Raw genomic sequence first — 12,246 nt, 5'->3', positions numbered from 1 at the left:
TTGTGCATGCGCAGGGATAAGTTCGGGCGAAAAGACACATTATTGGCATTTCGACGACCGCGCGGGGGCGCATCGGGCTAAACTGCTCGACGAAATGGCCTATTTTAGGCCAGCTCGCCGAGCAGGCCCCTGGAGGCCTGCTCGTCGCGAGCAGGCAATTCCTGCTCGCCGAGCAGGCCCTCAAAGGCCTGCTCGCTGAGCAGGCAGTGCCTGCTCGGCGAGCAGACCTGCGGGAATTGGTCAAAAAGACCAATTCCACCCCCACGACGCCACGATGGACCCCACGACTTCCTACCTGCATAAGGACACGAAAATAGGTCAAGAAAAGGGCCCGAGCCACGCCTATAAATAGGATTTTTCCAATGTAATTAGATATCTTTTATGTTTTGTAATTTTCTTAGCTTTTCATCTTGAGAAATCCTCTCCACCTCCTCCATATCCTTCAACCCTCCATTGAAGACACCTCCGAAGCTCCGTTCACCGAGGATTGCTCAAGCTTCATCCTTAAGTCCTAGGAAGACGCCTGCATTGGTAGACAGGTTCCCTGAAAGGGATTTTTCTTCTTTTACATTCTGTCTAGCCTCTGATACATGTTATGAATCCTAGGCTCATTGTAACTTCGTGACAATACTTTCATCTTTGATATATATTATGGTTTTTGTTTCATCAATTGTTTTAATGCGTTAACCTTTGTCTTACGCTTTGTCTGATTGGTTTAACTCATTCGATAATCCCAAAATCAAGTTGGCACATATTGCGAGCTGAATCTGACCTAGTCAGTGCCTATAGGATTGACGACCCTATAGAAGATTAAGCCCAAATTGCCGAGCCTTAAAGCTAGTTTCGGCCTTACAAGGGAATCATGAACTAGGGACTTTAGGAGGATAGGTCGGGTTAATCGCCTCGGACACAAGTGACTTAGGTTTTAATTCAATTGCTTAAACAATCTATTTTCATTATCATCGTATCCCTTCATGTTCCTTCGGATGATTGCATTGGTAAAAGATCACTTAGGAGTAGTTTAACTTAATTAGGGGTAGAGTAACTTAATTAGGCGTAGAATAACTTAGTTAGAATCAGATAACTTAGCTAGGAGTAGTATAATTCAACCTAGGAGTAGATTAACTTAAGAAAAACCAACTCAAAACCCCCTAAGCCTAGATAACACCTGAAACCAAGTAACTCGATACTTGCAGAAATAAATCCTGTGGACGATACCTGGACTTTCCAGAATTTTATTACTTGATAACGACGGGGTACACTTATCCCTAAGATCGGCCTCACTCCACAACCACGTGAGGCCGCGTCAAGTTTTTGGCGCCGTTGCTGGGGATTTATTTCTTCTGCAATATCGAACCAAAGGTCGATTTGTTAGTTTAGGCATTCCTTTGTGAATATCTTTGTTTATATTGTCTATACTTGTTGATATATGATTTCTTTATACTTTTCTATACTTGTTCATATCTGTATACTGTTACTTATCAACTTTTGTGCTAGAACTTCACTTTTTCTCAGCATTCTCTGATCAATGAATTGGCAAGAAAAAGTCGAGTGGAAAGCTCAAAAGTTTACTATCCCATCAAGACAATACATTCGTGCCCTGGAGAATGAGGCTCCCAATCCCTCCATGGCCGACTTAAATGAGAAAATGGATATCTTGATGGCGAAACTGAGCCTCAACACCAATGAAAGTGTAAGTTTTGTGGGTAATCACCAAAGGTATAATTCTAACCCCAATTCTTACAGCTTTTATGGTAGTGATTGGAGGAGACCTCAACACTCAAATCTGTCCTACGGGAACTCTAACATGTTGAGGCCTCCAAATAGGTTTGTTAATGAGCACAGGGAAAACGAATTGGGAATGTTCCCTTACGAACAAGCAAGCCAAGTTCCTCCACAACCCTCTAGCTCACGAGATGAGGTGCTGTCCCTTTTGAAAGGAATATCAGCCCGACTTACAATCAATGAGGAGGTTTGCAAGGACTTGAGCAACCAATTGGCTCAAATAAACCATGAGATGCAAGAGCAATCCCGAAATGCTCTCCCATGCATAAAAGAAAACATAGAAATCCCACAAAGGGAATCAACTCAAGCCATCTCCTTGAGGAATGACAAAAAGGTAGAACCAAGTCCACTATCACATGCATCACTCGAGGTAAGTGAGGAACCGGAAGCGGTAAGCAATCCCGGTTCAAAATCTGAAATCCTAAATCATGTGATAGAGATAAAAGATCAAATCAAAACTTGTGTATCTCAACTACCTTTTCCTCAAAAATTAGAAAAGTTTAGGTTTGCTTCATGCTCAGAAGTTTTCATTCTCTTCGACCTACCACGAGAATCCAAAAGGGAGCAAACCAAACTTTTTCATAATATGTTTAAATTCGGCCTCCTACTTTCATTAAACTTATTTGAGGCTCTTAATCCGTTTTGTAGGTACGGGTTATTTGTTAAGGAGTTCGAGTTCCTAACGCGAGTAGAAGCATACACCTAGGCGGGAATTCTATGTCGAGCTCACCGACTATAACGTAGCGCTTCTTGGGAGGCAACCCAAGTTTGAATAAAACTTTTCAGGTTTATTTTATTTATATTATACATTGATATTTTAGTTTAGTTGTTTAGTTTTCTTTTATTTTCTTTTATTTTATTTTATTTTATTTTTATTTTTTTAAGTGTTCAGGTTTAAAATAAAATTAAAAAAAAAAAAATTGGCCCTAGGAGGCCCAGCTCGGGCGAGCTGGGCACTGCCGCCCAGCCCGCTGCTCGGCCGAGATAAGAAACGGTTCGGATTTTTTTTCTGAACGGAGCTGAAATAAATAAATAAATAATTAAAAAAAAAACAAAAAAAGTTTGGCACCGCAAATCATCAAGTTTTTGGTGATTGCGATAAAATCAGTAAGTTGTCTTCTCCACCCTAACTTTTTGCACATGCGCTTGATGGTTTTAGATGCAATGTTGGAACTTATTGCATAATTTAAGTGTGAGGAGGAGGGGTAGACAAACTTACAAAAATTGTATAATTTTTAAATTTTTGTTGCGTCGTGTCTAGTTTAGTTTTGCGTTTTTCGGGTTTTATTTAGGTTTTGCATGGTTAGGACCTAAAACCGTGAACCTCCTTCGAATCTAAACTTCATTATTTGTCCTTGAGGACTGAGAACCGAATCTAAGATTGCATGACAACTAGTTTAGGTGTAGGACACAACCCTTGTATCTGTAAAAGCATGAGCTAAAGTTTGCATTTAGACCCTACTTTTGAAGAAATGCTAAAATCATTACTTAGGTAGATAACTTAAGAATTGAAGGCATGTGATATTAAACTTGAGTTTGGGGAGAACTAGTAAACACAAAATTGAAACCCAAAGAATTGTGAGTTGAATTTGAGCCCAAGAGCGAACATCAAAAAACTCTTTTTCTTGACATTTTTGTGTGAATGCTTTGACTTGTGAAAAGATTACAGATTTTGCACCTAATACTGTGTTGAACCTACATGCAATGATTTGAGATGATAAAAGATGAATCAGCCTCATTAGAATTAACCCTTTTCTTTACCTTATTTTCTCTTTTTCAACCACTCTAGGAAGCCCCTTTGAGCCTGTATTTTTGTAGTTTGTAGAATTTTTCTTTTGTTCTAACCCTTATTGTTGCAAACTATCACTTAGTTTGTTACCTAACCCAAGTTTTTGCAAAGCTCAAATTGAGCCTTTGTTTTCTTCTAGCGCTTTTTCTTTGTTTATGGCATTATAGTAGCAAGCCAAAAGGCTAAGAGGTGAATGAGTATCACTAAAAAAAAAAAAAGTGAAAAACAGAAAAACAGAAAAAGAAAAGAAAAGAAAAGAGACGAACAAAAAGGGGAGAACTTCATTCCCCAGTTCTTAAAACCAAAACGTCTCAAGAAAACATCCTAAAAAGAGAATAAGAAATGAATAAAAAGCTCAGTCACTTCATATTTGCTAAAGCCATTTGAACTTTGTTTTTCTAGCGCTAGAACTATTAACCCTTGTTGTACCTTTAACCCTCTAACCACATTACAACCCCAATTCGAGGCTATTTTTGATATCATCGGAGTCATATAGCATAGTAGAGGAACTTGGATGAACGTGCAAAATCAACGTGATCCTAAGCAAGAACATAAGCTGAGAGTAAACACCTTAGCCACCAAAATTGTGTGAAATGAGTGAACTACCTATGGTGAGGTGTCTTACTTAGCGATCCCCTCAAGCTCGTTTAATTGAACATGTGTCATTTTTCTTAAAACATATGACCTATGATAATTGAAATGCGGGTTTTGGATATCGTGTCTCTACTTTGTATTTCCGAATGCATGTAATTACAGATGCTCGAAATTGTGTCAAGCACCTAGTCAAACTGGGAGGTTTTCTAGCTTGCTTGTGATTGTGGGTTTAGTTTTTTAGTTTATTTGGGGACAAGTAAAGTTTTAAGTGCGAGGAGGTTTGATAGGGGTCAAAAACCCCTATCTTTGGGTACGGTTTTAGGACGGGTTTTAGCGTTATTTAGTTAATAAGCGAGCAATTCTCGCATTTAAATGCTTTTGTGTGAGTTAGTTAGAAATTGGAAATGTTTTATTTACTTTTCGTTGTTTAGGCTCGTTTTATGATCGATCTAGGAAAATACGGCCAAAATGGCATGCATATTATAATTCCGTTATCTTTTGAAGCTAATTGATCCGTCAGAAGTCGCACCAAACGAAGCGTTTGCTCAAAATAAGCGATTGACGGGTCAATTTAGGCTTTGGACTAATGTTGTTTGGAGTTTTTGTGCATGTGCAAGGATAAGTTCGGGCGAAAAGACACATTATTGGCATTTCGGCGACAAAGCTGGTTGTACACACTCTGCCATTTTTCGGTGAAGGATGCATCACAGTTGATTTTCGCCGCCTGTTCCGCACAGTACTCTAAAGACTTGCACTAGTTTCTAGCTTTTGGTCTTTATTTAATAATTGATGTTAGAATGATTGATTTTTAATTAATAAAAACTTATTTTTCCGTTAGGAATGGTTAAAATTTTAGGCTTTGCTTATTGTTTATACTTTTGTTGTAATTGATTTTCACGTAGCTTCCTTCAATCCAAAAGCTCATAATATAATAATAATAATGATAATTCTCGTGGCTTGGTAAGATTTTTAGCCATAAATATTCTATTTTCTGCCACGATTATGCTCGTGGCTAAGAAAGGAGGTTGAGAGATTTGTTCTATTTAAGTGGGGTTGATTGCCACATGTATTTTACTTTTGCCACGATTTTACCTGTGGCAAAAGGATATGCTTAGCCATGGATTTTCTTGTGGCATGAAAACTAATTTATGCCACAACCCTTATTTTCCCGTGGCAACTATCTAGCCACGCTCACTTGCGCCACAGGAGCATCAAACTTGAATTTCTGTGGCTAAATAGTATAGCCACGAAAATATTATACTTGTGCCACGATTTTAACTGTGGCGCAAGTGATGATTTGTTGTAGTGTATGGTTTTTGTTCATTCAATTGTTTTAATGCTTTAACCTTTGTCTTACGCTTTGTCTGATTGGTTTAACTCATTCGATAATCCCAAAATCAAGTTGGCACATATTGCGAGCTGAATCTGACCTAGTCAGTGCCTATAGGATTGACGACCCTATAGAAGATTAAGCCCAAATTGCTGAGCCTTAGAGCTAGTTTCGGCCTTACAAGGGAATCACGAACTAGGGACTTTAGGAGGATAGGTCGGGTTAATCGCCTTGGACACAAGTGACTTAGGTTTTAATTCAAATGCTTAAACAATCTATTTTCATTATCATCGTATCCCTTCATGTTCCTTCGGATAATTGCATTGGTAAAAGATCACTTAGGAGTAGTTTAACTTAATTAGGGGTAGAGTAACTTAATTAGGCGTAGAATAACTTAGTTAGAATCAGATAACTTAGCTAGGAGTAGTATAATTCAACCTAGGAGTAGATTAACTTAAGAAAAACCAACTCAAAACCCCCTAAGCCTAGATAACACCTGAAACCAAGTAACTCGATACTTGCAGAAATAAATCCTGTGGACGATACCTAGACTTTCCAGAATTTTATTACTTGATAACGACAGGGTACACTTATCCCTTAGTGAGTCTCGCGGTGCGATTTCCGTGAGGCGCATCAATGCTCACAAGTCATACAACGCAGGTAAGTCGCTAAACATCTATTCACTACTTCTGTCTGCCCATCTGTTTGAGGGTGGTAGGCAGTAGACTTAAGCAACTCTACTCCTTGCAACTTAAATAATTCAGACCAAACAGCACTGACAAACACTGGATCACGATCTGAGACAATTGATGCTGGCAATCCATTAAGTTTGTAGATGTTATCAAGAAATAACTGAGCAACATCAATGGCAGTGTAGGGGTGCCCCAGGCCAAGGAAATGAGCGTATTTACTTAACCTATCCACTACCACCATTATCACTTCCTTACCTTTGCATTTAGGTAAACCTTCTATGAAATCCATACTTATGTCAGTCCAAATGCTCTCAGGAATAGGTAAAGGTTGCATCAACCCAGGAGTGCTCAATGTTTCATATTTGCAAGTCTGGCACACCAGGCATTCTCTTACATAATTGTGCACATCCTTCTCCATATTCTTCCAATAAAAAAGCTGTTGCAACCTCTTGTAAGTTGCTTGAACTCCAGAGTGCCCCAGAGGAGGAATCATGAACCAGCTGTAGCAATTTGAACTTCATTTCTTTGTCATTTCCCACCATTAACCTCCCTTTCCTTCTCAGCAGAGAATCTTTCCATGTCTAAGCTTCTTTGACTGGCTGACCCTTCTTTAAATCCTCAATAAGGGATTGCAATTGAGGATCTTGTAACTAACTAGCTTCAATTTCAGGTAGCAAGCTGTGAACTGGAGTAGACACAGTAAGGGCTGCCAACTCAGCTGCAGGTAACCTGGACAGGGCATCTGCTGCAGTATTCTCCTTGCCTTGCTTGTAAGATATCTCGAAATCATAGCCAAAAAGTTTGGCAATGTACTTTTGTTGATGGCTGGTAGTAATTCTTTGTTCCAACAAGAATTTCAGAGATTTGTGATCTGTCTTGATGAGAAAACGCCTGTGAGAAACATAATGATCCCAATGCTTGACAGCAAACACCACTGCCAGCAACTCCTTTTCATACACAGACAAGGAGTGGTGCCTAGGAGCCAGGGCCTTACTAATATAAGCAATTGGATGCCCCTCATCCATCAAAATAGCACCAATACCAACATCACAAGCATCAGTTTCAATTACAAACTTATCTGGGTCAGGTAAAGCAAGAACTGGTGCACTAGTGAGAGCCAATTTGAGTCTGTTGAAGGCAGCTTCAGCTTTATCCCCCCATAAAAACCCATCATTCTTCAACAAATCTGTCAATGGCTTGCTTATTACCCCATATTGCTTGATAAATCATCTTTAGTAACCAGCCAAACCCAAGAATCCACGCAATTGTTTAAGATTAACTGGGATGGGCCAAGCTGCTACAGCCTCTATCTTCCTAGGATCAGTAGTCACTCCACCTCCCTGAATAACATGTCCCGGGTATTCAACAGATGAGCTTCCAAACACACATTTGATCTTCTTAGCTAAGAGCTGGTGTTCCTGTAACTTCATAAAAACCCATCTAAGATGTTGCAGATGAGATTCCAAGTCCCTACTATGAACCAAGATGTCATCAAAAAAGACTAGGACAAATTTCCTAAGGGAATCTTTAAAAATGGAGTTCATTAAACTTTGAAAGGTTGAAAGTGCATTTGTTAATCCAAAAGGCATCACTACAAACTCATAGTGACCCTCATGAGTTCTGAAAGCAGTTTTGGGAATATCTGAAGAATGCATTCTAATTTGATAATAACCAGAAGTGAGATCCAGTTTGGAGAAAACCCCAACACCATGAAGTTCATCCAAAAGCTCTTCTATAATAGGTATAGGAAACCTGTCTTTCACAGTTTTAGTGTTGAGTTCCCTATAGTCAATGCACATTCTCCATGAGTTATCCTTTTTCTTGACTAGGACCACAAGAGAAGAGAAGGGGCTAACACTATGTCTAATAGTGCCATTGTCCAGTAGTTCCTGCACCATTGCCTCAACAACATCCTTCTGCATAGCTGAGTGTCTATATGGTCTGATGTTCACTGGTGCAGCTCCTTCAATCAAGGGGATCCTATGATCTTGAGCTCTTTGGGGAGGGAGTGCGGTGATCTTATTGAATAAGAAGTGAAATTCTAGCAGCAAGGGTTCCAGCTCCTTGGGAATTGAATGAGAAGATCCTTGAGGTGATCCTTCAGCCTATTGAACTTGTTCCAGGAAAGCTGCATAGCTGTGATTAAGCAATCGAATCATGTTGCTTTTAGAAATAACTTGCACCCTTGTTGTGTTAACACCCTGCAAACAATAAGAACTATTTTCCAATTGGAAAGTCATACTCAAGGAATTGAAATTCCAAATGATATCCCCCAAGGTAACCAACCATTGGACTCCAAGGACCATTTCACAACCTCCCAAATTCATTACTAAGAAGTCAGCCACAAACTCCTGATTTTGCACCTTCCAACAAAAATCTGGCAAACTTGAGAACACCTCACTACTTGGCCATTAGCAACTACAATCTAGACCGGCATAATTGATTGCAATTGACACCCTAATCTTTTTGCCATAGACAGATCCAAGAAGTTATGTGTACTACCAGAATCTACCAAGATATGCAACAATTGTTTCTTGAACCAACCTTCCAGCCTCATTGTTTGTGGTGATCCAGTAGAGGGACCCCCCATTGCACACAGAGAGATCAATGGAACTTCTTCATTGGAGACCTCCTCTTCATGGTTTGCCTCTTCTAGGTCCTCAGGACATTCCTGGACCATGATCATGTGGAGGTACTTCTTCTTGCATTGGTGGCCAGGGGTGAATTTTTCATCACACCAGAAGCAAAGGTTCTTGGACCTTTTATCAGCAATCTCAGCTTCAGTGAGTCTTCAAGCCTTGGGTTTTGGGGTGTTGGGTGGAAAAACTTGAGGTCTGTTAGCTGGTAAGGGATGATGTGAAGGTATCTTTTGTGTAGTTGGGGTAGGCAATAAAGGTGGTGGTGGCTTGTAAGGTATAACAGATGAGGGGTTTGAGGTAAATCGATTGGTAGAAGTTTTTCCCAACTTCACTGCATTCAAATAATTATCCTGCATTCTAGCAAGAGCATAAGCTTGCTGCAAAGTTTTAGGGCCTAGCATTTGCAAGGGATAACCAATTTCATCTTTAAGACCACTAAGAAAACAACTTAAGATATTTTCTTCTGAGAGGGATACCTTATGAGAGCATACATCAAAAGATTCAAGATAATCCAGGAGATTACAAGTTTGTGTAAGCCTTTTCAAATCAGCCATAGGATCTTCATAGATCCTCTCCCCAAATCGCCCTTTGATGGCCTTCACATACTCACTCCATGGCAGATCTGTTAGAGACCATCTGTTCTTCAAGTAAGTTTGGTGCCACTCCAAAGCTCGACCTCCCAAGTGAAGAGAAGCAAGCTTCACCATCGATTTAGGTGGAGTACTGTCAATCTGAAAAAATCTCTCACATCTGAACAACCACCCTTCAAGCTCTGTTCCGTCAAAACGAGGGAATTCCACCTTAGCAAATCGTGTGGAAAGTTGATATGGCTGCTCAGAATTAGAACCAATATTGATATTACGATCAGGAGGCCTATTGTGTGATGAAGTTGAAGTGTTGAGAGTAGCCATGTAATTTTTCAGCTCATGAACAATGGAGCCCTGTTGTTGGGTCAACATTTCCTCTAGCCATTGTTCCTGCTTCTTGCTGTGCTCCACAAACATGCCCTTCACCATTGATTTGAGGTTATCCTCAATCTGTTAGAGTTCCTGAGCTCGAGTTCCAGCGGCCATCGGAAGTGATTTGGATTCGACGGGAGAGTGAGTTACTGGAAGCGTATTTCCGATGAGGAAAGAACGCTCTGATACCAAATGATACCAGATAAATCAAAGAAGAAGGAGATGAGGGAAAAGAATAAGAAACACAAGATTTTGAGAGAGAAAGAGATTCTGCAAATTCATTCATGGTATCGATTACAAAGTTGCAGCTCTTAATAGACCGTTGCACCTGCAACAACGAGCAACGGGTCTCCAGAGAACGCAACACGTGTAAACCCATCTAACAAACTCTACTTACCGTTACAAAGAAAAACGCAGTCGTTTGGTAAAACGATTTAAACTTAAATAAAACAGCATTAATCAGTAATTAAATCACATATCAATGGTCCGTGTAGCTTTCCCCTCCACAAGAGCCTGTGCTCTGCCTCTGCTTTTCCAAGAAAGATATGTAATCTCTCTCTCTTATATATGTTCATTTGATGCGATTCAAAACTATTTTTACAAATTCTTTCTAGTGATTTTTAATTTGTTTTTCTAATGTCATAATTTTTACGTGCATATATTTATATATGGTTTTCCAATTTAAACTTTGAGTTTATACATATAATGCTTCGCAATCCAAATTTGTTTTGGTTCTTTTGCCCATTTTGGTACTGATTCTTTTTTCAACATGATTGAATGAGTGTCTGAGTATATGATTTAAGTTGTATTTGTATGTTCTCTTACAAAGAGAGAGATCTGTATGGATATGGCTATTGAGTTTTTCTTTTTCTTTTTTTAATAAAAAACTATGTTGGAATCTGAATAAATTTAGCTTGTAATTGTTAAGAAAAAAAAATTGCACAATTACATGAAAGGGAAAAAATCTGAAACAGCATATGATTTTAACAGGAAAGTATGATTTAACTTAGTTAATTTTCTGTAGGAAAAAAAATGCTAAATAAACAGGAAGAAAATCAATGTGAAGATAGGAATGCTTCACTAGATCCTCAAGCACTTATTCCAAACCAGAAGAAAAGAAAGCAGCATATTCTACAACGGATTGCAGAAAGTTGCCGGCGAAAACCATCCCTTCTAGGTGATGGTTGTTAAAGGATAGGGAAAAACTTATGGATTCGATGTCCTATGAATCAATGGAGGAAAAGTTAAAAACAGGGAAGAGATAAGTACAATAAAGATGGGGCAAATGTGACAACAACAATTGAGGAGGATGAAGAAATGACATTGTACAAAGGAAGTTCAAGTATATCATGCCTCTCACCAAGGAAGTTCCGTGCATGTTTCCTACTTTTCTTTTTGCACATGTAAATGAGGCAGTTGGGATATTCAATTCCATTGAGCGTACACTCTTTCTGGTTGGCAATGAGAGGCATATCGGCTAACTCATTGCCCTTCCTGCATATCCACATCCTTTATTTCAAGTATTAAAATATGCAAGACATATTAGCTAACTCATTATCTGATGATGAATTGAATTTACAAATTCATTCAGATTTAGTTTAAGTGACAAGGGAAATTAAAGTTAGAAGAGAAACAAGAAGTTGAATTCATTCTTTGTATATATTACCAAGAACCATTAAAGTTGGGAGAGAAACAAGTTCATTTCATTCACTTACACTGCCAATGAATGGGTTTGTTCTTTCTACAATTCTCTTTCATTATGTTTTTGTCTTTAATTTATGGCTTCAATTGATGCTTTTGGGAAGTTGATCCAGAATTTGAGTTGTTTTCAAGTATGATTGATTTATAAATTTACAATCACTACTTTTCGTGTTTCATTGAACTCAGATTTATCCATTTTTTAGTTGAACATGATGGATGTTATTCTGTATGTATTGTCTTTGTAATACAAACTAATCACTTTATATATAAATTTGCTATTGTGCCTGAATTGTGGTAGAAGAAGCTAATGGAATTATCAGTAATTAAGCAATGGATAGTCATAGTCTACCTGAATGAGTAATTCTCTGAATAGTTGTTTGGGATTTTATTCACTACCAATTCCTGAATAATGAATGGGACCCGAGATGGAAAATAATCTAGTTTCATTTTTACTTCTCTTTTTTCTGATTGTATTTCCCAGTTCATTCATTTGACAGATAATTCGGAAACAAATATAGTATATGATCTCTATGTCATTACTGAAATCGTTCTTTTCAAGTATTAAGATATGAAAGGCATATTGAGTAAATTACATCAATGGTACATGAACTATACCTAGCTAACATTTTGATACCTAAATTGCATTTTGTCTTAAAAATATACCTGAAGTAACAACGACCGGACAATTTTGTATATTTTACCCGTCAATGGCCTCTCAATGCGACTTTGACGAGTACATTACACTGATCGTACTTTT

The sequence above is a fragment of the Euphorbia lathyris genome, chromosome 3 (assembly GCF_963576675.1).
Source record: "Euphorbia lathyris chromosome 3, ddEupLath1.1, whole genome shotgun sequence".
In the NCBI taxonomy this organism is placed as follows: Eukaryota; Viridiplantae; Streptophyta; class Magnoliopsida; order Malpighiales; family Euphorbiaceae; genus Euphorbia; species Euphorbia lathyris.
The sequence above is the reverse complement of the archived record's forward strand: the minus strand, read 5'-3'. Positions refer to the sequence as shown.